The sequence below is a fragment of the Anabrus simplex genome, chromosome 7 (assembly GCF_040414725.1).
Source record: "Anabrus simplex isolate iqAnaSimp1 chromosome 7, ASM4041472v1, whole genome shotgun sequence".
In the NCBI taxonomy this organism is placed as follows: Eukaryota; Metazoa; Arthropoda; class Insecta; order Orthoptera; family Tettigoniidae; genus Anabrus; species Anabrus simplex.
Genome location: NC_090271.1, coordinates 325,969,059 through 325,996,945, shown reverse-complemented (window position 1 = coordinate 325,996,945; position 27,887 = coordinate 325,969,059).

Below are 27,887 nucleotides of genomic sequence, written 5' to 3'. Positions count from 1 at the left end.
GTCTTTCCGTAGTCACGTCCGATAGCAGTGAAAATGTCCTGAAACTCATGGATTAGTTCCTTAAACTGCCTGAGCTGTCTCGCCTCTAAATGTTTCCGGGCGTCGGATATAATCTTCCAGAGCTTATCCAATCCTTCGCATGCTTCCAGGGTCTGTGCGTCTTCGTCGTCAACTGGCACGACGCACGTGACTGGTTCACACGACCCAAGCTCGGTCCCGCTGGGTACCCTCTGCTCCCGCGACGTCGAATTCAATATTCGTACCAGCACGCAGCTTCGTGCTGGAACGGGCATCCTGGCCAGGTAGAGTCCTTGATCGGTGATCGGCGAACCGCGTTCCACGTGCACGCTGTCCCTTTGTATGGGTTCCTCTAACCGTGCCGTAACCATCACCTCGCTGTTGGCTGGTATCACTTCGTCGCTGGCCAACGTTAACCGCGGTACTCGAGGTTGCGTCCCTGGGCGTCGCAGCATTACCTCTTGTTTGCCGAGCCACAATACACGTCGTCCCACGTCGACAGTCGCCTCGTATTTCCGTAGCACGTCTAGGCCCAGGATGACCTCATCCGTGATGGCGGCGACGAAGGCCCAGACTCGTAGGCGTCGTTGTGCCAGCGTTAGTTGAAGTAGCGCCTCCTTCAAGACAGGGATGGTGTCTCTTGAGGCCGTCCGCAGCAGATAAGGGCGGTGGGGTTCCCTCTCTGGCTGTTCCTCAGCGATGTCCGGCCTGGCGATGGTCAATGGCGCCCCCGTGTCTATCGTGACTCGGCACGGCCTGACTCCGAGCCACCCGTCGGCGATCAAGTTGTCGTCGCTCCGCTCGGTGAGCACATTTAGCGTGAAACGAGGGGACGGTACTGACGGTGCCGATGAGCTCCTCTCCTTGCCGGCCCTTACCCGTTTCCCTGATCAGGGGCCGCCTCCATACGGCAGTTCCTCCGCAGGTGGCCACGCTCGCCGCAATTCCAACAGGTGATCTCGTTGGTGCGTCGGCATCTCAATGGCGGCGTGGGTCGCTCTCCCGTAACGGCGCGGGTCTCCGGCGCGTCCTCGCTTCTCAGGGCTCGTATTCTTGGTGACGGTGCCACTGTTCCCTCACTGCCTCCACCCTCAGGGCTAACGTCAGGGCCTCCCTGAGGTCATGGTCCCCGCTGAGCATCAGCTTTTGACAGATCTCAGCGTCGCGGAGCCCATCAATGAATGTATAGGCTGCCTCCCGCTGAATATGGTCCAGAGGCAGCTCATCCACAGCCTTGTGGGCTAGCTGCTCCACATCTTGCCCGAATTCTTGCAGCGTCTCATTAGCGCGCTGGTTCCTCTTCCTCAGCTGGACTCGGTAGGCGGCTGCCAGCGGGTGGTCACCGTACCGGCTGTAGAACGCTCTAACGATCTTGTCGTAAGTGGCACCCGGCTGAAGGCTGTGTAGTACTTCCGCTGCTGGTCCTTGCAGTGCGGCGATTAGGTACACGGCCCTTTCCTCCGATGTCCAACCGTTGTGCCCCCACACGGTCTCGAATTGGGCCCGGAAGGTCCCCCAAGATGTTGTCCCATCGAAGCGCGGGGGGTTTACTTTCCCGGCGCTGGAGCCGCTGTTGCTGCGGGTGGCCCTAGCACGAGTCTCCATGGCTGTCACTCTCGTACGCAGGGCACTTACTTCTTCCTTCAGGTCTCGAACCCCTGACTCCACAACCTGCGGTATTTCTTTGATCTGCATTCAACCAGTTCCTGTTCGACCTGCATAATGTCACTAATTTTCTTTCTAGAGAGCGCATTTCGTGTTCTAATTTATCTTGTCCACCCTTAAGTTCATTTAATTCTAGTTTCAGTTCGCTCTTGATTTCGTCCTGTTTGGATGAGAGTTAGGTGAACTTATTGAGGAGAGCCTGAAACTGTTCGCTATCCATTTTACGATTCACTAGAAATTCCTAGTTACGAAATTACTGCTACCAGTCGATCCCGCTTCTGACAGCAGTTGTAACGAGTTGGCGGGGTAGTAGGATCAATTAATACTAGACTGGTAGCTTCAATACTAAGATTTATTAGCTAGGCACTAAACTGCACAAGACTGCACACAACTTTTGCTCATAACACACACTTACGCAGTTCGCGCGCTAACTCACCCTTCTTTTCTCACTTGTTCTCACACTACACAGTTTTACACTCACACACAAGGTCCCGCGTCGCACGGCTACACGTTCTCTCCTTCGCCGGCAGTCCGCACTGTAGAACACTAGTCCGATAACCACGGCAGTTCACATACTTCACTACACTGGGAGTCGCTCACGACTGAACCACACCAACTTCTAACTCAGTCTAACTCTCACTGACTGCAGGCAGGTCGTTCCTCTCTTATGTACCTGCGCTGGCCCTTCTAGAATCATCCGGATTCTGGATGGATCCAGGAACATCGCGAGATGGAACACTCCAGATTAATCGTGGAATCATTTCCATACTCCTCTGCTACGGGACCGCGAGCGGAGGCGAGTGGGGCTGGCTTAACACGTAAGCGCTGCTAGTGATTGGCGGAGTTGAAGCGTAAGGGGTGGGTCTATCGGTGCCGGGCCGGGCCCACTGCCAGTTGACATGACGGACGCTATGACCATTACAGTATGTATACATCTTCTTACTACCTCTTCACTCGTAATTTCCAACACCATAAGGCTACTAACAAGGGATGTTACTGTTAATCCACACTTCCTCTCCTATCCCTTCGGAGCTTATCAGGCTACTGAGAATTCATATTAGTTACAGTTTCACAATATATAAAACTTACACATAAATTATACTTAATGTTGGTTGCTGTTACCATTTACTTTCTAACGATGTCCCAGTTTCATTTATGACTGTGACTTTGTGGAAGCTGCTGAAGTATGGGTGGTGCTGAATAAATACATTCCGAGCCACGACTAGTACATGTGGATGTTATGAATCGCGCTACTCACAAGGCTGGTTGTGCTGCAGCGATACTAGTACTTTGGGGTAGTGGCAAACCGTCTATAGTTAGGCTTTGAATGTCTCATTAAGGCACCGCCGTTGGCTTTCTTGGCTCTCCTAGACTGCTGAGCAATTCAAGTATGCCTTTTTCTCACGGTAATATTATCATTCCAGTATTTTGTACAATAATTTAATATTACATAATTTATTTTGCTCACCGTGAAATTCAGATTTTATAAAATCTTTGATAAAACGTTTCATAAAATATGATATGTTCTATTCCGTAAGATTAATTTTGCGAAACGAACCAATTAGCGAAGCTGCCGTTACGTTGATGCTGAGCTACGACATGAGAAGCTTGTGAAGCTCGTTTCAGATCATCACGGCCGACTTGATGCGTCGCTCTAGCTACAGTAGCTGGTGCCCAGCGAGGGATCCAGTCGGCCGTGCTAAACATAAACAAACACTTAAAAAATTGCGGGATCCGGGTGGACTAAGGAAGCAATTAGTGTTTTTATCAGGTTAAAATGCCAATGTATCATAACAGAAATGAAAGAAGGGTGGTAGATATCTCAATCGCGGAATATGTGTAACAAGTTCGGCCGAAAACAAGCGAGGCTGATGTAAAGGTGAATATAAAAGGGATTGGATCTCAGTTCCTGGCTGCACATACACATCTTAGTTCAAAATTTAGTTCATAGAAGGCCATCCTGATGCTCGAGTTGGCTGCGCAGTTAGGGGCGCGAAGCTGCGAAATTGCGACCGGGAAATAGTGCGTTCAAACCTCATTATCGGCAGCCCTGACAATGGTTTTCCGTGGTTTCCCATTTTCACACCAGGCAAATACTGCGGCTGTAGCTTAATGAAGCCCACGGCCAATTTCTTCTCACTTCCATCGTCGCTATAATACCTATCTGTATCGGTGCGACGTAAAGCAAATTGAAAAAAATTAATTTAAAAAACCTGATGTTTCCACGGGTGTTATAAAATAATTTTTCCGCGAACAACACAACCTCGTTTCGTCATATTTTTATAAAATTAGTTGTACAACAAATTTTACGGAACATTTTACCGTGAGCATTAGAGATAGTTGACATTTTGACCAAATATCACTGTGATGTCTTCAGACATCGTACTTGCAGTGAGCACAGGCTGGATAAGACAAGAGAGCTCGGAGCAACGTGACTAGATTTTGGGTGGCATCTGCAAGGGCATACAGATACTGATACGGCCCACGGTGTGAAGAATGTCGCGTGAGTACATGAATTCGGACAAAATGACCACCGCCAGAGTCAATTGCTATGGAGTACAGTGTGTTGATGACAGGGTCGTCGTCCAGTAACTTGGATGGTAAGAGCGGCCAGAATGGTCAGTGATGGATTCAGTGCTAGACAACGATGAAGTGTTAACAGCCACACTACCTCGCAAAGGGGTGCGGAAGCCTCGTCTAGGGTACCCATGCTGACCACACGTCCAAGGCACAAAGACAGACATGGGCAAAGGAACACTGCCATGGAAATAGGTCACCTGGACAGATGAGACGAGGTACCAGATGGTACACGCTGATAGCAGGATACGAATGTATCACAAACCGCATGAGACAATATATCCCTCTTGCTTGTAATGGTGGTGATATCTTCGAATGGGCACTGTCCACCAGGAATGAAATGCGACCTGTGTTGTCTATGCCAGCCTCCCTCACCGATGAACGACCAAGGAACCTGCTGACTGATCGTGTCCACCTAGTCCTGCAGGTGACCTGAACATACATCGTCAATCATCAGTCATCATGAACAATCACCAATGATCTGCATTTAGAACTGTCACCCAGGTGGCAGATTACCTATCTTTTTCTTAAACATGTTTAAAGAACTTGGAAATTTATCGGACATTTACCTTTTGATAATGTATTCCCGTCCACGAGCCTCCGTGGCTCAGGAGGCAGCTAGCCGGCCTCCCAGTGCTGGGTTCCGTGGTTCAAATCCCGGTTACTCCATGTGAGATTTGTGCTGGACAAAGCGGAGGCGGGACATATTTTTCTCCGGGTACTCCGGTTTTCCCTGTCATGTTCCATTCCAGCAACACTCTCCAATATCATTTAATTTCATCTGTGCCCCAGAGGAGTGCGACAGGCCTGGGCAGCCAGCACAATTCCCATCCTCGCCACTTGAAGGGGGCTTCATTCATTCCATTCCTGACCCGGTCAGATGACTGGAAACAGGCTGTGGATTTTTATTCCCGTCCCTTACTCTTCGTCTTATAAATGAATATTCGTCCCCTTGAATTCTAACATTATCTTCATATCTTTTCTACTTTTAAAACATTTGCTCAAGCTTACTCATTCCGCGCCATTACAACTAGAAACATCTCGTCCTTTTACTCCCGTTCGCAACATTTCCGTAATACTGCCCTTTTGTCGGAAATTACCCGAAACAATTCGTGCTGCTTTCCTTTTTCGTATCAAGTAGTCCTCGTGTTGGTTCTACACACTGTAACTGCGATCTTACGAGAGACGGCTCCCGAGCTGCGGCCGAACACTCCACGAACATTATGATGCTTACCTCGCCCCCGTATTTTTTTTAAAGTAAAAAGTCGTGGTCGTGAGGGGTTCATTGTATTTTTCTTGTAAAGAAGATATAACAATCTATAACTGGTACGAATTTCAGCTGTTCAAACCTTTTCGTGTTCTATAGGCCTATATCACTGAAATGAAATGGCGCATGGCTTTTAGTTCAGGGAGTGTTCGAGGAAAAGTTCGGCTCGCCAGGTGCAGGTCTTTTGATATGACGCCCGTAGGCGACCTCCGCATCGTGATGGGGATGAAATTGTGATGAATACGATACATATACCCAGCTCGCGTACCAGCTAAATTAACCAATGATGGTTAAAATTCCCGACCCTGTCGGGAATCGAACACGGGACCCCTGTGACCAAAGACCAGCTGCTAACCATTTAGCCATGGAGCCGGACTCAATATCGCTGTGAATGACAGGCAGAATTAGGCATCGTATATATACAGATGATACGTGTTAATGACATATACTGAATGCAGCATCATTACAAATTAATCTTCCATTAAGGGTCTCAATCCTAAAGAGAAATGAAATGATGATACTTTGAAACCATTCGGTGTTGATCTACGCTTCTTTATGGACCTAGCTCCTAGTGAAATGTCGACAGAGTTGTAGTTAAAGATAAATAAAGACTGTACTCTCTTTGTAATTAAATTCGCGATCACACGGTACAATGATGGTTATTCATTGCTTTGAAATACCATTCACGCAGGAAGCCCTCAATATATTATGCATGAAAAGAGCGACTTTGTCACAGAAATTATCCTCGGATAATATACTATACGCTGTTTCCCAGCGTGGAAGGATATTTTTTGCAGCCTAATCTTTATATCTCTCGTTTCCGCACATAGCGTGTGTACCAGACAGGATTCTGTCTGACGGTGTTTCATTTTATCATTGATGTTGTAATCCTAGCTGGGTTTTTTTTTTGGGGGGGGGCGTAGTAGATGAGTGAGCACGTCACAGTCTGCACAGTTTGAGTCTTGGTCATTTCTTATGCAATTCTTGAACTGAAAAAGTCACGTCCATTTGATTCGATGTGATTCGTGGCAATGATTTTGATATCAAGAGTAACTTGAAGCTTCCTCGCTTGTTTCTTTAATGATATTGATCTTGTCAATGGCGGTGTTCAGTCGTGAAAGAATGAAGCGCTTTTGTTTATGACATTTTTTTTTTTTACGTCCTACCGACACTGATAAGTCGTATGGCGCCGATGGACAAGGAAGGGCTAGGAGTGGAAAAGAAACCACCGTGGCCTTAATTAAGGTACAGTCCCCAGTTTTGGGCTGGATGTGATAATAGGAAACCACGAAGAATCATCATCAGGGCTATCGACAGTGGGGTTCGAACCCACTATCTCCCGAATGAAAGCTGATAGCTAGATGAACCAATCCACGCGGCCACTAGTTCGGTGCCTCAAGGAAGGACGTAGTCTATAAAGGCTGTTCTTATTACTAGAAGAAGCATTATCACTCCAGCACATCAAGTGTGCATTTAGCTATCGGAGTCGCAATATTATCCTCGTCCTACATGTAGAGATATACAAATGAAGAAAGAAGGAAGCTCCTTTTTCGTCTAAAGTTCGTAAGAGTCATCCATAGTTGACGTCTCGACAGATATGAGCTACGCTAGAAAATGTTAAAAAAGGAGGCCACATAACCCTTTTAGTCGCCTTCTACGACAGGCAGGGAGTATCTGTGAATGTATTCAGCCTCTCCCATCCACAGCGGGTCCAACATATAATACCAAACTGCAATCCATGTCTGCGCCTAGGTCGCCCCTTGTAGTCACCTCTTACGACAGGCAGGGGATGCCAGGGGTGTATTCTACATGTGCGTCCCCCACCCGCAGCGGGTCTTACCCTTTTAGTCTCCACTTACAACAGGCAGGGGATACTACGAATTGCTAAATCTACGTTTGCAGTGTAGTGCATAATCGAAAATAGGTCCGTTGCAATCTGCATTTTAAAATATAATCCGAGCAGTTATCTGAAGTTTCATCTACATAAATATTAGAAGGAACAGGCGTGTCGACGGGGGTGTTGTACGAAATTGTTAATAAGTGTTGGGACACACCTATAGGTTTGATCACAAAATTTTGCCGTAAGGGTCCCAAAATATGTTTGTGAATTTTACGATAACAGTTAGATTGCGGAATGAATAGTTTACAAAAATTAAGGTAATGAAACTGTTGTGTTTATTATATAGCTCTCGTAGTTGGGGTGTTGCTTCTGTATTTAAATCACTAGTGCTCAGGCCTGTTGATATAAGGTCCAAGTTTTTTTGTAAGATACCCCAAAAATATGGATCTGTAAAGGAAGTAAAAACTAAAATGGTGGTATTAATTAGGAGGATAATTACGAGATATTTTAAAGGAAGCATAAAATAGCTAATTAAATGCTAAGGTTGTAATGTATCAGGAGAGATCAAAAAGTTTCGGTTCGGTGGCCATACGGTCATGAATTGGGACGCCAAACAGGCAAAATCGCCGTGAGCCTTGAGACACTCATCCCACCAACCCACAAGGTTGAAGATCCCCGGATGGTGAAACACCGTGTCCTTCGCGTGAAGAAGTCCGTAACCGCCAGCTGCACTTCCTCGTCCGACAGGAAACGTCGACACTTGAAGGCCTTTTTGAGGCGTGACAATGGCATGGTTACACGGCGGGTCCTCCAGTGTCCCCCACTTGAGTTGGCGTGGCTCGCGGTATGGAGACGGACGAGGAGGTGCAGCAGGATATTATGGACTTCTTCACGCAGCAGGACACAATGTTTTTCTTTTCCACACGGGGATCTTTGACCTTGTGCGTCGGTGGGAGGAGTGCCTCAATACTGACTGCTTGGCGTCAGGATTCAAGACTGTACGGCCGTCGAACGGAAACATTTTGATGGTTATAGATGAATACAAGGTAAGGTAAGGGTGTAAGTATTCTGCCCGAAGGCAGGCCCGAACCTCCGCAGAGGTGTGCCTGAGCCGGAGTTTACGTGCGGTAGGGTGGCCAGTTCCTTTCTGCTCCTCCATTCCCTTACATCCACCAACAGCGCGTGGCAACCCACCCAAATCTTGACCAAGACCAATGTTGCTTAACTCACGGGATCCGGTGTTTCAACACGGCTACGGCAGTTGGCTATGAATACAAGAATATTCTAAAAATACTAGATATAGGATGTACGAAAATCAGAAGAATATGATATTATTCCGGTAGTTATTGAGATGCCTATTTTAATAATGAGAATTAGTGTTACAGCAAAGCTTGATTTTTCAAAGATAAGTATTAATTAAGGTAAGTATTCTGAACTTCAGAATTAAGAGTAAAGTGTTCAAATTGGGGATAGTAAGAAGAATATTCTATCCTCTGAATTTTAGAAGAGGTATCTTAATATTGGTTCGGAGAACCAGTGTTTTGATGAAACTACTGAAACTCTGGTAATAAAAATTACTTGAATTATATTAATTTTGGTATTTTATACATGTATGGGTATTTTTTTCTAAACGTAAGCATTTGTTTTCGATGTTGCTAAGTTTGTAATTTATTGTGCTAGTTAATTTGTATTACTTCTTTTCCATTTTCTTCTCCTTCTTTCGTTGTGGCCTCTGTCGGACCACGGGCAGCTTTGTCTTGGTTTGGGTTTCCTCCTCCTTCCAGAACTTCTTCATGCTCCTTCTCCTCCTCTCCCGTTCTACACCTGATTTCAGTCACTACTGATCTGCATTTAGAGCAGTCGCCCAGGTGGGAGATTCCCTACCTGTTGTTTTCTTACACTTTCCTTAAATAAGTGCAAAGAAGTTGGAAATGTTTTTGACATCTCCCTTTGTAGGTTATTCTAGTCCCTAACTTCCCATCATATAAATGAATATTTGCCCCAATTCTTCCTCTTGAATTCCAGCTTTGTCTTCATATTGTGACCTTTCCTACTTTTAAGGACACCCCTCAAACTTATTACACGTCATGTCTGCACTGACAGCACGGAACGTACCACTTAGTCGAGCAACTCGTCTTTTTTTTCCAAGTCTTCCCAACCCAAACTTTACATTTTCGTAATGTTACTCTTTTGTGGGAAATCACCTAGAACAAATCGAGCTGCTTTTCTTTCCATTTTTTCCGGATCTTGAATCATGTAATCGTGGTGAGGGTCCCATGCAATGGAACCATACTCTATTTGGGGTCTTACCAGAGACTTATATGCCCTCTTCCTTACACCCTTACTACAACCCCTAAATACCCTCATAACCATGTGCAGAGATCTGTGATTACCCCAATGAAGATCTTACCTTTTATTAACACCTAGATACTTACAATGATCGCCACAAGGAACTTTCACCTGATCAACGCAGCAATTAAAACTGAAAGGACTTTTCCTATTTTTGAAACTGACAACGTGACTTTTCCCATTATCTACTGTACATCTCACAACATTATCGAGGTCGTTTTGCAGTTTTTTCACAATCCTGTGACTTATTTATTACACTATACAGAATAACATCATCCGCAGTATCCTCTTCTTAGTATCCTCTCCTGAGAATCTCTTCTCTTGCTTCCCCCACTCTTCCTGTACCTTTCTCTGTCACTGAGCTCTGGCATATTGGTTGTTGTGCATTTGTTTCTCTAGTTCTCTGTCCCCATCTCAGTGCAGTTTCCGGATTTCGACAACCCGCTTAGTTCTCGTCTTTCCACTCGTCCTACCTATTTGTATTACTTAAAAAGTTTTGAGTATGAATATGAATGTTCATATAGACATTTTTCCTTTTCTGTATTTGAGGAAGCCAACCCTGAAATTATGCCTGTATTTTTGAAACCCCCTCTATAATATTCTTCTCATTCTGTCATAGTAGATGGTAGCATTCTTAGTCAGAAATCAGATGCTTTGGTATACGATATATCGTTTCGTGTACATAAGAAGGCTTTTCTAAGGAATCTTCTCACGAGAAACTATGCAACACTCCTGCACTGTTTATATCATATTTTCCCTGCTGTCACAGTAGAGGTAGCATACTTAGTCGGTGTGATCACTAGGATGAACCCACACAAGGGAGGACCACCTTCAAACTCACACAATTATGAACAAAGAATAGCTGCAGGTTGGTGGTTGTTAAAATTGTTATGTCATCACCCTACTATATGAAAGTACGCAACGTAGCATCTGGTTATCTGATAAAAGTAAGTTACTCATCAACAACATGGTCAACTGCTCAAAAAATTACCCCACATACTTTGGGGTCCTGGTAGAAGGCAAGCGAAACAAGTGACGTAATCCTATTGCTTCAGGACATCAGAGGTAGAAACGCGCAGCCTGTATTTGATACTGTGCAAGCTCCCCAGAGTTACACCATAAGACCAATGTACAGCGGCTATCTTGCGCATTTGTTACTGTGCCGGTTTGCCGTGTATTACTCTACTTAACACCCATGACCTGTCCGTAGAAGATTCGAAGTGTAAAAGAAATCCATTATGAATGCCCCATGATTACACTTTTGTTAGAACTTGCTTTAGGGCGCCCTGACACAGAGAGAACTTATGACGACAATGGGATAGGAAAGGTCTCGGAATTGGAAGGAAACGACCGTGGCCTTAATTAAGGTACTGCCACAGCATTTGCCTGGTGTGAAAATGGGAAAGATGATGATGCTTGTTGTTTAAAGGGGCCTAACATTGGCCCAAAATGGGAAAGCACAGGGCTGCCAAGGACAGTGGGATTCGAACCTACTTCCTCCCGAATGCAAGCTGATAGCTACGTGATCCATCCACTTGCTCGGTATAAACAAAACAATGTATTATCTTAATGATACAATGCCCTTTTTTCTCTAGGACTTTTCGTTCATTTAATTTTATAGCCATTGTAATATCAACTTGCTTCCGCTTTATTCTCGGAAACACGAATGGCCTTCCTTATCATCAGCAGGATATTCAATTATGTTTGAGCACCGAACCGTCTATCATCAGCACTGAAACCGCTTATAAACTGTTCCTCTAGTGAAAGCGATGCTCATTTTAACCTTTTTTTTACAGGCTATTGGCACCTGTACTCTATGAACATGTTATTGCTCGTATCTTTCATTTCGTTACTCAGCTCATCTTGTTCTATGCCTCTGGATGATGTAAGTGAATAAATTGATTTTTGTTTTGAATGTTTGCCGTTTTGCTATTATTCATTCTATAGTTCACGGGCGAATGTTTTATTTCGTTAAGTGTAGTTTGAATGAATTACGTTAATAAATAGTGTAATGAATCAGACTTATGAGTAATTCACCGTAAGTACAAAGAAGGATGGGTCGCTCAATTTCTAGGTTCAGATTACTTTCTTCCAGTAATTTAGGATTATCAGACGGCGGCGGTGTTGAGTGGCAACTTTAACTCTCTGCATCTGTACTGGTACACAGACCACTGCGTTCAGAAAACTGGCTAAGGTTTCAGTTTCGAATAGTGATAGAAACAAGACACAGTCTAGGACATTTGCATGGGTAATTGATGTTAATGGCGGTTGGTGCAATACGAGAATCCAATTTTGATGAGTCAATTTATTGTTGTTCAATCAAATGTGGGTTCTGTTGACATAAATGAATGTATTACACTATGCAACAAATTTTAAGGTCACAAAAACGTTTTTCAAAAATGTACGCATTCTTTATGTATTTCAACCTCCTGAATTCGAAAATGATACTGACAACATCGTATCACCCACAGTTTTTGCACAAATCGCATACATTTGTAATTAATGGTAATGCAATTCAATGGTATTATAATAATATTCTGACTGACATCTGAGCTTCATATGAGGTTTTAGTGTTTATTATAATAGACATGAAAACACCACATGACCGAGCTTGATAGCTGTTGTCGCTTAAGTCCGGCCAGTATCCAGTATTCGGGAGATAGTAGGTTCGAACCCCACTGTCGGTAGCCCTGAAAATGGTTTTCCGTGGTTTCCCATTTTCACACCAGGCAAATGCCGGGGCTGTACCTTAATTAAGGCCACGGCCGCTTCCTTCCCACTCCTGTCCCATCGTCGCCATAAGACCTATCTGTGTCGTGCAACGTAAAGCAACTAGCAAAAAAAACAAACAAACAAAAACACCATATGAAGCTCAGAAGCGGTATATCGCTTTCAACTGTTCAACACTTGCGCTCCTAGAGACACGTAACGAACTGTCACGTTGCAGATGACGCTGCCTTTCCGTCACTGTGTTGTATTTGTGGAATGAAGTACGTGTTAGTCTTAGTGCAGAATGTCTACCCGAGGTTGTGTAAACTCTCCTAACAGTTTTTGTTATATATGTGTGGTGAACTTGTGATGAAAAAAGGACCGAAGAATTACTACTTTCGTGAAAAACGGTCTACCATGCCTATTTGGGAGTGAAACTCGGCGACATCGACAAACCATGGGCTCCACAGGTCGTGTGCATTGTGTGTTTAGAAGATTTACGACGGTGGGTGGCAGAAAAGAAGTCATTACGATTTGGCATCCCTATGGTCTGGCGAGAGCAACAGGATCATACCGACGACTCCTACTTCTGCTCTTGTAAGGTAACTGGATTCAAAAAGAAAAACAAGAAGACTATTGAGTATCCGTACAACATTCGCTCAGCTATTGACCCTATTCCACCTGGCCCTGATTTACCTATACCACAGCCTCCGCAGACATTAGATACTGATGACAGTGATGACACGGATGCCATGCAGGAGACGGATGATACTGACTTTGAATTAGGCACAGATGAGGCCCCTCTTCTGTTCACTCAGTCAGATCTACATGATTTAGTCCGTGATCTGGGACTGTCAAAAGATAAAGCTGAGCTCCTAGGGTCAAGACTGCGTGAAAGGCATTTCCTAGCACCCGGAACGTCCGTTACATTTTATAGAAAAAGAGACTTGATATTCATGCAATATTTTACTGAAAATGACGTGTTAGTGTACTGCAGTGATGTAGAAGGTTTGATGAGTCAGTTCAACATTCCGTACGCACCCGGTGACTGGAGACTGTTCATTGATTCATCTAAAAGAAGCCTGAAGGCAATTCTGCTGCACAATGGTAACATGCATGCCTCAATACCTGTCGGACATTCCATACACCTGAAGGAAACATACAATAACATGAAGGTGCTCCTTACTACCATGCATTATGAGAATCACAATTGGATGGTGTGTGGCGATTTGAAAGTGTTGGGTATGCTTCTGGGACAACAGACCGGAAATACCAAGTTTCCTTGTTTCATCTGTGAATGGGACAGTCGTGTTCGTGACCTGTGGCAGCTGGTGCAGAAAATCAGTTGTGTGCTGTAACCCATCCCCCGTCCAAAAATAACAACATTTAGAAACATATGCGGTTTTGAAGAGGCTCTCCACTGAGTTTTTCATACTGAACAAAAACGCAAACAACCCCAACACATTCCTCATACAAAACTAATCAAACGCACACAATAATACCTTCAATCACAAAACATTCCCGAACTCAGAAACACTTGCTGTGAGTGCGCAAAAACAGAACAACGCAACGTTATAAAAATCATTGAAACAAAATCAGCAACGTCGTAATGCAAAATTACATGTTATGTTGTTGTAGTGAAATTTATGTCCACCTCCGTAGTGTAACGGTTAGTGTTATTAGCTGCCGTCCTCGGGGGCCCGGGTTCATTTCCAGGTACTGCCAGAAATTTAAGAATGGCAGGAGGGCTGTTATATGGTTAAAATGGCACATGCAGCTCACCTCCATTGGGAGGTGTGCCTGAAAAGAGCTGCACCACCTCGGGATGAGGACACGAGTTTACTTAGCGAAATTTATAAACTAGACATTTTGTAATTAAAGTACATCGCAATATATTGTCCTTATATTGACAACATAAAAAGGACATTTTTTATAGTTCATCCATTTACAAATGTGGCTATGGAATAGGCAAGTTGGGAGTATTGAAAGACCTGCAGCTTTCTCTACAGTATTTTGTTTCCCGTTTGCTTTGAGCGATCCACCCTTAAATACTACCGCTGAGTCACCTGCCACCTTCTCATTTCGGTCTAATTTCTGGTGTGACCAGTGCTGCCTCCATGTGGTCGAACGAAGACTCGCTGTCAAGTGATGTCTTGGCTGTTCTTTCCACAGCCTATCGAAGAAGTTAGGCACGCATGCGCAAAAGTCGGAGTTCCTGCTTTCTGGCAAAAGGCTAAAGGCGGGTACAGACATGCGCACCTAACCAAAGCCTACTAGATACTAGAAGGCCTGGACAGAAAGCCAATTTCTTGCATAAAAAGCGGGGTGATAGTTTTCTCTTTTCCACCGCTAGGTTTGCATTTATGTTCTGTTGTTTGGCGCGAATTTTATGATTACGTGTGTTACTACAAGATGTTTTATGAAAAGAAATAACATATTAAACTTCATTTTATATGGTTAGGCCTTATCCAACATGAAATATGAAGAGTGTTGTCGTTTTTAAATTTATTTGGTCTCACGATTTGCAATATATGGATGGTTGCTGAGATGCATTTAACATTTGTTTAGTTATGTGCTTCCAAATTACCGTCAAGGTGGTGGTGGTGATTATTGTTTTAAAAGGAAGTACAACAAGGCAACCATCCTCTATATAACACTAATTAGAGAGAAAAACTGGAAGGGACCCGACACTTCGAAAAATGAAGATATCGCCCAAAGGAAGAGAAGGGCCACGAAGATCGTGAAAATGAAAGACTCCCTGGCCCTAGGAAACCTAATAGCGTCGGGGTCGGAAAAGAACTAGAGTTGACCAAGGAAGGTCGGATAGGATAGATAAAAGTGAGGAGCACGGCACAAGTAGGTGGAAGAAATGCCAGGACTCATCTAAGGGCCCCGTGGTCGCCAACCCACGCTCCAAAGTTCAGAGTTCCTGGGGCTAATTATAGTCAAGTTTCTCTTTCCATTCTGTAGGTTAAGATGGTTTATTGTTGCGTGCCTAACTGCACATCTGACACAACAAAGAAATATACACAAATATAAATTTTCATCTTTTGCCTAAAGATCCGAGTTTACGGGAGAAATGGAGTCTTGCTATCTCTCGCCAGGGCAGAAGAATAGGATCTCTTTGCGCTCCTAATGACAACTGCAGAATACGTAGCTTGCACTTTGTCGAATCATATTACAGTGTAAATACTGTGAGGGGAATTCTGTTCCCCGACAATGTGCCGACGCAAATTCGTTTTCTTAAAAATGTATTAATATTTACAACGGGGGCGTTAGGATATCTCGGAAAATGTAACCTTGTCCGAAAGCTGAAATTCCTTACCGCTCTAAAGTTTAAAGAGACGTTTCAGTGCCGCGACTGTGGTTAAGCACACATCACATACGTTATACTTACAACATTTTTCAGGCCTGTTCTTGATAATAATGCAAAGAAAGTGACTAGTAACTGTGATTTATTAAACAAATTCAAGCGCAAGTCTCTGAGCAGAAAAAGTGCTGAAATTGTAGAAATAGGGGAAAATCGGGTGAGTACTTCCATTTAGGCCTATTTCCCTATTCTCTATTCTTGTGTGATAAACAAGTGCAAAATGAAAGAAATCTATGAAGTGTAGTGTTTTCTAACTTGTTTTATATATTTATATCTGATTCACACCGGGCGTAATGAAAATAAGAATGTATTATTTCGCGTTATTGAATGAATCTTAAGGATATAGACAGAACATGAGAACAACAGAACATAAACGCGATCCAAGCGGCCATTGCCTGAACTACTTTGTTCGCCCAGATATGTGTCAGCTTGTCCAGGCCTTCTATTATAGCGTAGGCAACGGCCTAACTCTGTAACGTAACCACGTCGCGCGCCAAGGTTAAACGGGGCAATGTTACGCAGCGCGGTTGCGTTACGATGTTCTGTTGCAAGTCTGGGCGCGCCTTTAGAAGTTCTCGCTGAAGCCACGCTGAGCTGTGATCTGCACAGCCAGCACCCGGCGTGGAGCGCACGACTAGTTACGTGGCTGTGAGGAGTGTTGAATGATTTGATTGTAGATAATAGCATTAAAGTAATTTATTTTTCAAATAGGCAATGTGCTGCAGAACTTCAGCACATAAGGTATGGCCGTCCCTGCTCGTGACAAACATTGTGAGTAAAAGCAGTGGCCCCGAAGGTTGGAATTGGTTCCAGGAGACAAAAAATATCAAGTGTGACCCTCTAGTGGAAAGAGACAGAATACTCTTGCCACCTCTGCATCTCAAACTGGGGATAATGAAGCAGTTTATCAAAGCATTACCTAGATGTGGCAACTGTTTCAAATATCTATGTAACAAGTTTCCCAACCTGTCAGATGCTAAGCTGAAGGAGGGTGTGTTCAATGGTCCCGATATTCCGAAAGTAATGCTAGATGAAGATTTCCTTAATTCATCGAATGCCGTGGAGCGAGAAGCTTGGACTGTCTTTAAGTGTGTGGTTCAAAACTTCCTGGGAAACAATCGCAGCCCCGAGTATGTCGACATAGTGGAGAGCATGCTGACGAAGTTGAAAATGCTGGGATGCTCAATGAGTTTGAAGTTACATTTTTTACATTCTCACCTTGATTTTTTTCTCCAAACCTGGAAGCTGTAAGTGAGGAACAGGAAACGAGTAATTGCAGATAGCCAATTCGAGAAAGAATTCGGAACTGGCGGGAATAGGAACTAATGGGAGGACACGCCTTCCAGCGGTTACTCCTGTCTAGCGAGTTGCTTCGGATATCAGCAGGCGAATGAAAACATTTTCCCTATGAGGAAATGCACGTTTCAACTTTCAACGTAGGTTATGCGAATATTATACGAAACAGCTGGATTTTCCAGAGATATTCAGAACTAGTGAGACTCATTAGCTTGTTTACTCAGGCGTGAATACGTGGTAGGAACTCATGGGACGTTTTACCTAACCAATTTGTTTTCGGAACTCACGGGAATCGAACTCGTGGGACGGAACCCGCTGGAAGGAATGTTCTACTGTATCTGTGACCTTGACATTTGTTCTCTGACAGGCCTAACAGGTTATAAAAACTCGCCTATTCTAGCTGAAAAAATAAACTAATAACACTATGCAAGAGGGAAAAAACTTTTTTCACAAAAGTAGGCGTATTTTATGTATTTCTGCCTCCTGGATTCAAAAGTGACACTGAAAATATTGTATCACCCACAGTTTTGGCACAAAACGTATACTTTGTTAATAATGATATCACATATTGAAGTAGTGCATATATATAGCACACGAATCATGCTGAACTAGAATACAAGTTTAAAACCGCAACATACTAAAATATGCACACAGTGAACAGATGCATACAGAGAATGTGGTAAAAACATGCACTAACGTAATTCATTCCGTGCTTTCTTAATTGTCATGGCGTGGCCCCTGCTTTTCCTCTTATGGGGCGTTTCTGTGTGCTCACGGTGAAGCATCCAGCAGTAGTCACCCATCATCCGAACATCCCAAGTTCCCTGGTATCGTCGTTCCATGTCCTTTATATCCTGATGGAACCTGTAGTATACTGGTAGTGGCGGTTGGTGATATCGGAAGCTGGGTGTTGCACCAAAACTCTCTGTCATATTTTAATATGAGAAGCTTACAGAAATAGCAATAAGCTCTAGTATCGTTAAGTAATGAACTACTTTACTATTAAAACTGAAATATATGCGGCAATTGAAAAACAGAAAATAAGAGACTAATTATACACTATAACTACAGTTATTCCTACCTCACTTCGATCGAATACAATCAAATACAGTGCAATGAAAAAGACGCCAGCCAAAGAATAACAAATCGAAAATTTACTCTCCTGTTCTTCTTTGACGCAAAATGTTGGTAATATTGTGGATGGTCCAGTATGGCATACCCTAGTGGCGTGGAAAAGAAATTGCCGTTGCTAGAGAACAAAATTCAGGAATGAATTCATCTCTGCAAAGTGGTACAATCTAATGGGGACATTTGGGGGACTTGCTGGTCTCGTGCAACGCCCAAGGAACGATAATGGCGAGCGTACTATCTGATGTTACGTATAGGCTCAGGCTCGTCCCTGCTAAAACTGCACAGTGCTGTGATGTCCGACTGGGCCTTGTTGGAGGAAAGCAAACCCCCTGAGTTTGATTCGAAATCAGCAGTGTTTATTGGGCCAATACGAAGCATTAGTACATCAGAAGACTAAACGTGGTTAATTTTAACATATTTTAGAATATATGGTTGGTTTAGTGAACTAGAAAATTGGAAGAATAAACGACAAATGAAGTGTAAAATTATTTTAAGTTGTGCAACACTGCAACAATACCACGCTCCACCCCTGGTTTGCACACGAAACCAAAACATTAGATATGTATTGAACCCTTTTCGTCCATATTGAAGGATACCTACCTTTCTTACCTATCAGCAAAGTTCATGAGATCTGTCTCTTGGGTCGTATCGGGTTCTTCGTCACTTGCTGAGGTAAAGGTAGTGTTCAGTAATTCTAATCTATCTACTCAAATGAAAGGTCTGTTTAAAAGATTCCTATTTATTCATGAAATTCTGAAGCATTCTGATTTGTCAGCGGTATCATTGAAATTAAATGTGTCCACTGGACACCACAATCATTTTTATTACATAGAAGGTCACAACACTGGTGTGAGCCTTTGACGTAACTGCCTGATGGGCATTCTTACTAGAAACCATGGTCTCATTTTTTTTATTAAAGAAAGGAAAGTCTGGAAATCCTTAAATTCGGCTTCCATGTGAGACTACATGTACCATCATAGTGATTCGTTATGGTCCAGTCCTCGTAAAACGAACTCTGGACTCTGGGTATAATTAAGGCAGTCCAATCGGTGTGTACCACGCAGTGGTTATACAGAATGGACCCTTAATTGAATCGATGTGACCTGCGTCTATGTCATGGACCGACATCTAAACTTCTAAGTTACTTTAAAGACATTGTGGATGATGACGCTACAGTGGCATATGGCCCTAATCTAAGTCACTGAGGTTGATGACCCCAAGACCATCCGAGTTTCTAAGCTGAAGGCTAAACACAATTAAATTACATCGGTTGATGACCAAAGTTTCCAATTTACTATCTCCACATTCAATGCTCATTCAATCAAAGTTAAATAATACAACAATAGCAATGCTCACAATACTTTGTGGCAGTAAAATCCATTACCTTCAGATATGTCCCCTTAATCGTTACCTTAACATTTACACATTCCCCAGAAAACAAACTAAGATTTCCAGAATGCATCTCCAAGTTATTCGCTTGATTTAAAGTTATTTCAAAATGCGGTTTCACTGAATTTGGGAAAGACCTTCAGACAAGAACATTTTATCACTTGAAATGTTTGAAGAAAATTACTGAAAGCTTTCTTGCCATTCAGGTGGAAACTGAAGATTACATGAGTAAAATGTTTGGCCTTGCTGAAGAAATCAATGGCAGATAAAATGATTTGAGATCACTTAAACCTTCATTTTTATTCCTGGAAAATTCTTTTTCTGTTGATTTTGTGGGCGATGGCTGTCCTATTTCATCACCAATAACAAAGGATACCGCAGCTGTAGAGTTAGAGCTACTAGAACTGCAAGAGGACGAAGGACTAAAAGGACTCAAACGAAGTGGCGTTTTTACCATAGAATATTGGAAGAATGTTCCAGAAGGAAAATACCCACTAACAAAAGAGTGTGCCAAGAGACTTATCTCAATCTTTACACTACTTATGTGTGTGAATCACTGTACTCAACGATTAAATTCATTAAATCTAAATATCAATCTGAACTAACTAATGAAAATTTAAGTGAACTTGTGTGAACTGAGCTTACCAATTATCAGCCTGATTTCAAAAAAATGAATGAAAAAAGAAATGAATACTCGAAAAAGCACTTCTAAAAAGTAAAATCTCATTCCACGATGTGTACCTGAACAATAATGTTCCTTCATGTGTTGTAAAATGTAAAAAATGTGTCTTCATTTTATAAACCATTTTCTAAACATGCTCCCAATTTTGTCTCCTAAATTTTGGGCTCCCACAATTAAGGTTAGTAGCCACCCCCGTTCTATAGCAACTCATATTCCGACTCTTTGGATTACTTTTTAGGCAGCTCAGCCCTTGCCCAGGCTTCAAAAACTAGGATTTAATTACAGTAATCCACACTGAAAAATTCGCTGCAAGTAATGGTGTTTAGCGAGGTTTTTGGTTCGTTCTATTCAAGAAAAAATCAATACTATGCTAATAATGTTGAGTGTATTGTGTATGGAAGTATCTTGTTTACGTTCTAAATTTCTTGTCCATAATCTTTTAGAAAAATGTTAAATTTAACTCCATATGATGGTATATTTAATTCATATTTTCTATCATATTTTGATTAGGTATAAATCATTATAACTCTGATATTTCATTTTTGTTCACGATTTTAATGTCCCAACACCACTGAGTGGTTTACGCTGATCTGATGCTCCACAATCTCCTTCTTAATCCAAGGATGAATTCAGACGTCATTACAATACAGCGAAAGAAGAAGGATATCATCCCTATCATTGAATTAATGCATTTTCTCCGTTGTTTTTCTTCTTCTTCTTCTGATGCCATCTACTCACAGGAAGTTGTGACAGTCATGGAGTATTTTGTAATATTTTACGTTTCCCGAATCATAATTACCGTATCGTGGATGTCGAGCCGTTACGAGAGGTTCTACTTTCAGGATAATAATCTTCTCCACCCATGTACGCGTTTCCCTTGTATTATAATTAGTATTAATATGATTTTTTTAAACTTCTAGTTCGGAGTCAAGATAAAGCTCGAGAATTATTACACTTGCAAAGGGTCGGCATATACTGATACTGAGAACAGTTCAACAGGACAACAGCAGTCTTGAATGCAAACCTACATGTGAATAGAGAATTATCCGACAAGTTTCACGTAAGTACAGCCTACATCATTATATGGTTATTTCAATTGATGATTTGGGTTTCTTGGTCAACACTTCAGAAAGTTGGAAATTCTTGGCCATTTATTCTTTATGTTATGACTCATTTAAATGTCGGTCGATATCCTGCGCTAGTGATTTGATGTGCGGAATCTTATTTACCATATTGGTGCCCGGGTGTGTCAAACTAGGTCACGACTTAACCGTGGTAAATTTGATAGCTTACCATAGTTCAGTTGAATTCCTGTTGCATCAAGCGCGGTTTTGAAATGTGTGACGTTTTACCACTGTTAAAAGTTAGCCGGTGGTGAACAAGCGGGCAGCTCCACCGAGTCTTACCACATGAGTAAGTTGTATATTACGTGCACCAAAAGTGTCGTGACCTGATTTAAACGTTTACTGGTCGTGACGTTGCATGCATCCAAAGTGCCGTGATCTTATCGTTAAAATGTATTTTGACACCACATATCCAATATCTCTAGTTTCTTGAGTATGATGAACAGAGAGAATGAGAGTGTGGCGTCCCTGTTAAGTGACAAACTCGAGTTCACAACTCACAGGAATAATCCTGTCTCATCAAGAAATAAACTAAGTAAGCATTTCAGTTTCAAATGCGCTAAACTTTGGCACCCTCGATCGTTCTCTATTTTCCATATCGACTGATAGGCCTACTGATAACCTAACTTAACCTAGTCGAAAATATCACTGTCTTCTAGATAAATTAAAGACAATGAACTTGTGACTCGCGTTGTATACCAGCGTATGATAATATTATGGCCAAACTATACCCCCTCACTTTCATTTTTCCGTCTCGATTCGGTCGCAGCGGTCGAACATTGAACTATAGCCGCTGCAAGAAACTTACAGCTCCAGGAGCAGTCTGGGTTCATGCGCCGGCAGAAACATTTAAAACAATCCCGACAGCTCATTTTATACTCCTACTACGCACCAGACCAGTGGAGCAGAACAGTTCTTGCACAAGCAGATAGACCATTTTTATGATAGCTTGCAGTAAAAAAACGAAACTGACCAAAAAGTGGAGCTGTCTGCTTCTTGAACAGGGCTCTACTATTGTACTGGCACCGAATAGGTTACAATAAAACATTTTATTTTAGTGCATATCGTTTATAAATATTATATCAAATTTTTTGTTGTTTCTTTGTACGAATTTTTAGAAATATTTAATAAAACATAACGCACGAAGCTCTTAAGGGCAAGTTTGAGAGGTTTGTGAGAATAGATGACAACTGATATTAATTCTTGTAAGAACATTTTCCTTCTCACACATTTGCTATTTCTTTTTGATTTCAGATCGTTCTTGAAATAACAAAATGTGACAGTAAGCAACAGGTTGACAGCTGTCAACATTTCTTTTCAGAAACTTTAACTGACATATGTAGGGACATGGATGACCCATCAAAACCATACAAAGCGTTTGTGGACACGATCATCGATTTTAAACACAAATGCCCAATTGAAACTGTAAGTATCACGTAATATACAATTGTGTAGGTTAATGATTTTTCCAAACCAATTTCCCTACTTCCCTCCAATGATTTTTTATTTTTCATTTGACTTATTTTATGTCTCAATCAAGTAAGTAAGCAAGCAACCAATTAACCAATTCTTCAAATGTTGAACTGTTTTAGAAACGGTTCGAGGAAGTCTGACTGGAACACTGACTCTGTTATTGTTGGACATCTCAAAGAACACTGAACCTCTTGCCTTCCAGTACGCTTTTAACGCTGACTATTTTGCACTTTGTCAAAAACCACTTCTTTACCAGATGTATGCATGAGTCTTTTCCGGTTTCACTAAGAGCTGGAGCCAGCGAAGAGTACGCAGCGTATGAATTTGACACATACGTCAGTTTATTCGTCTGACATTAACCTACCATCACACATAACTTAAGGCCGCCAAACAGTAGTATCTGTGTTGTATCGTTCAGTGATCATGTCACACTTGTGCGTGAGAAAAAAACATTTGCGGCACGCTATTATTTAGTCAAAAGAAAAAGGCTGTGGAAAGTCATCGTTTCGTGGTATGATGATCACCCTCCACCGATTAGAACATGTGATAAATAGTTTCGACAATTTAATCGTGGTGATATCAATCTGAAAGAAAGTGCACGCTCTGGTAGACTACAAGTTAAAAATGAAGAAAAATTTGGGAATTTCACTGAATTTTTGCGTAGGGCAACATCTAAATGCAAAGGTCCTGTGTTGTATCGTTCAGTGATCATGTCACACTTGTGCTTGAAGACGTGGCAAAGTGATTTTGTTACACGACAATGCGCCGTCTCACACAGCAAAGGCAGTGAAAGACACCTTGAAATCGCTTGGATGGGACATCCTTCCGCACCCGCCGTACTGCCACGGCCTGGCGCCATCTGACTTTCACCTCTTGGCTCAACGGGGCACGCGCTCGCAGAGCAGCACTTCAGCAATCTCGAGCTAGTTGGAAAATGCCTCGATGAATGCTTTGCCGCAAAAGACAAGCAGTTTTTCTGGCGTGGAATTCATAACGTACCTGAAAGATGGGCGAAGTGTGTAGATGGCCAATATTTTGAACAAACAAAAAACTGAATTTGGAAAATCTATGATATCGTCATATACATAAAAATGTATATATTATGTACAGGCTGCCCTTGGTCGAATATTTCAACTCGTTTAACTCGAGTCAAACATGTATTCGAGTCAACTCGAGTGACTTTCTGTTGTAACTCGAGTAAAGAAATCGACGGATGTCCAGATGAATCATGGCCAACTGCGATAAGACCTCACTCGCTGACGCGCTCCCGAGTTTCCCGAGTCAGAGACACGAACTCGCCAGAATCATCTCGAGTGAGATCGAGTGATTTCTGTTCATTGACGGATCAATTTTTAATAAATGCCAGGAAGTGAACTCAAGTTCAACTATCGAATATTCATTCAATTATAAAAGTAATAGTTGTTTACTTTTTCATGCCATCTCATTCGCAAGACATAGCGATGGTCGCCAACTCGAGTTAGTAGAGTTTCCAAATACGAGTTACTTGAGTTGACGAAGTATTCGACTCGCAATTTACTACATGAGTTCGGTCGAATGCTTTTTATTCTTTGACCGGTTCCTAACCTAAGCAAGAAACACGTTACAGTATTAACTTTACTTTTACAAATTGTTAAGCCTTCTTCCTTTAGCGTTAGTGTAATGTATCACAAAATTAATTTTCTATACGCAGGGTTGAGACTATTATTTCTTTTATGTTTGAGAAGAATTCAGTATTTCTGACAGCCAATGCTAATTTAATGAGTATGTGATTTCTGGTAGAAAATACATTACTGTACTACTACAAATACAATTGTCTTCGTTTTCATGTCTCAAATGTGCAACTCGCACAGTCATAACAAAGATTCCTGTAAACTCTGCGCATACAGAAAGCACTCGAGTTCCCTCACTCGCCTCTTTTACGAGACATAACGATTGCCTCGGCATCTCGTCTCGCCCCCTCTGCCCGACTCGTCAATTCGAGTCAACACCTCCTCGCTCCTTTCACGAGATATTGCGATTGTTTCGCTCTCCCTGCCCTACCCGATCGACTCGTCAACTCGAGTCCAAACTCGAGTCGGTAGTGTTTCTGAATACGAGTGACTCAAGTTGACGAAGTATTCGACTCGTCACATCGCTAGCCAATTTTTGGAAGCAGATGTCTCTGCCAATTACTACGTTAGTGGAGATTGCCGTCATAGCCGTAAGGGGTTCATTGATAACTCAAACCATTGTTATAAATAGGTTACCATCAAAATTTCTCAATAACATTTATTAATCTTCTAAAAATGAATATAAAGGTATACTTTGTCTCAAGCCATAATTTTTAAACTTGCATTCACTGCAAAATTTAGTTAGGTATTCTATTCGTTGTCTGCGTACACTTTATTAAGACACTAGCGTTCTCCGTATTCCTGAATATTTTCGAATGCTGGCAGCTATAAGAGATTGATGCAGGCACTTTGATACCCCTTTGAAGAGTACTGTTGAATGCGGATGCTAAGAATTCCGTGAACAAATCAGTCAATAATAAACGGGCTTAAACTGACAGTATGCGTAAGTACAAAAATGCTACAATTCTTCTGGCATATAATAAGGCAAGATGGCCTTCTTCTTCTTCTTCTTCTTCTTCTTCTTATTATTATTATTATTATTATTATTATTATTATTATTATTATTATTATTATTATTATTATTATTATTATTATTCTCTTATACCATATCCTCATTGGATGTCGGCTGTCATCAGGGCGATCTGGTTCTTGTTCTCAGTAACTCGGAAAAATTGGGGGCACTGGGCCCATTCTCATAGATTGCGTAGTCACGGCATTCTCCTCCTTCTCCTACTTCTCCTTTCCTCAATTTTACCTTGTAAGATAAGCTGATGGAGTCTATATCATTTCGAATGATATGACCAAAGTACTCAAGCGTCTTCTTTTTGATGTTGTATATGACCTCTAGCTCTTTGTTTAGGCGTTGGAGTACTTCGTGTTACATATTCTGCCAACCCATGTTATTCTGAACGGGTGTCGGTAAGCACCACATTTCAAAAATCGAAGTTTTTTGATGGTGTGCTCTGTTAGGGCCCAAGTCTCGCACCATATCTTAAGACATGAAATATATAACACCGAAGTGAACGGAGACGGAGATTGATCTTAAAGTCCCTGTTGCAAAATAAAAATAAAAAAATTCTCGTACTCTTGGATGCAGTCCTTGCTGTTCAATCCGCGACCTAATTTCAATAGCATTGTTCCATCTGTCATCAAGTTCGCTGCCGAGATACAGCGGTGGACTGGCTCCAGTGATGTGTCAGCTATTGTGAAGTTAACGGGCTGAATGACATGTTCGCTTAAGACCATTAGTTTGGTCTTTTTAGTATTTAAACGCAGACATGCCACACAGTTTAATATTGTCTGCAGACCTTCAGCACTTGTTGTAAGCAAAGCAGTATAATTTCCATATCTCATTAACAACGACGCCCTCCTATTTTCATTCTACTTCTTCAGAAAATATCCTTTCTGAGTAAATATTGAAAAGGAGCGGAGATAGAGCACAACCTTGCTTTATTTCAATAGCACAGGTGTTTGTGCAGTCAACTGCGTTCTGATTCCAATACAGATTGGCAATAATCTGGATACCTCTACCACCTATGCTGATATCGTGTAGGGTATGTAACAATGTTTCATGTTTCACATAGTCGAAAGCTTTTTCATCTGTACATATAAAATAAGAGTTTTGTCTGTACATTGCTCAGAATTTAAAAAGAATGGTATTTCTGTATCAGTCGTGCCCACAGTAACAAGGAAATGCACTTTGTTACTTTTCCGTAATGTCTGTCTGTCTGTCTGTCTGTCTGTCTGTCTGTCTGTCTGTATGTATGTATGTATGTATGTATGTATGTATGTATTGTACCATTTCATTGCCCTGGTCATTTAGAATCGCGACATTGAAATCGTCATTTGCCGAGAATAGCGGTAAAGTTCCGTAAATCGTGCGGCAGAAAGTTCGAAGTAATGAAATACAGACCTAACGAATCCATGCGGCCGTGAACACGTCGAGAGAAAAACTGCAGATGTGTCGAGTCGAGTAGGACGTGAATAAATCTTGAGACGGACAGACCTAACGAATCCATGCGGCCGTGAAAAAAAAAAAAATTGTATTGTTATCCCGAGCTAAAAAAACAAGAGTCACTTAAAAAAAATCTAAAAAGAAGTCAATTTCGGAACGAAGTATCGAACGAGATTCTATACAAGAAGAGAAGGGATTGAAGCTGGAGAAGAGAAATTATTAATACAGTTACAACCATATGCGAAAAGTAAAGTAAATTACATCAAATTTCATATACGAATTATTAATATCTGGCGCGGAAGAAGAGCAAGGAATGAAGATCTGATCTCGCAGGAGAAGTCGCCAGTTTACATTTTAAAATCAGCGTCAAGCAGAAAACATTTTTGACTACTATATAAAATATTACACCTTCTTAGTGTTTGCTAAAAAGATAGAGAATATACCCTGGATTGTTCAGTTCATAATTGAAACATGTATCTAATGACGACCTTCAATATATTTTTATTATTGCATGTAATCGACGGAGACATCATGGCTGAGTAATTCAAGGATATGGGGTCACAATCTGGAGGAACCCTAACCAACCGTTCTGCATGCCCGAAGCCCGAGTCCAGTTACCGGCAATGACGAGCACATGAACGCGACATGCTGTCCAAAGAAGACCCAGGATGAAATCCAGCCCAGCGGAATAGCGGAAGCAAGATAAGTGGAGTTCCTTATAGTTAATTTTCGTAGTTAAATTATTAGATTTGTGCGAATAATAGTGTGTGTTTAAGTTGAAATATTTGTACAGCAAGGTTAATATCTGGTTCATCGAGATATAAACTCCATGAATAGTGTCTTTGAAAAATAATCCATGTAATCGTTTGAGAACTCGGATCTAGTTAGTCTTTGACAAACCAAAAATTTATACTCCATGTATAGGCATGTTT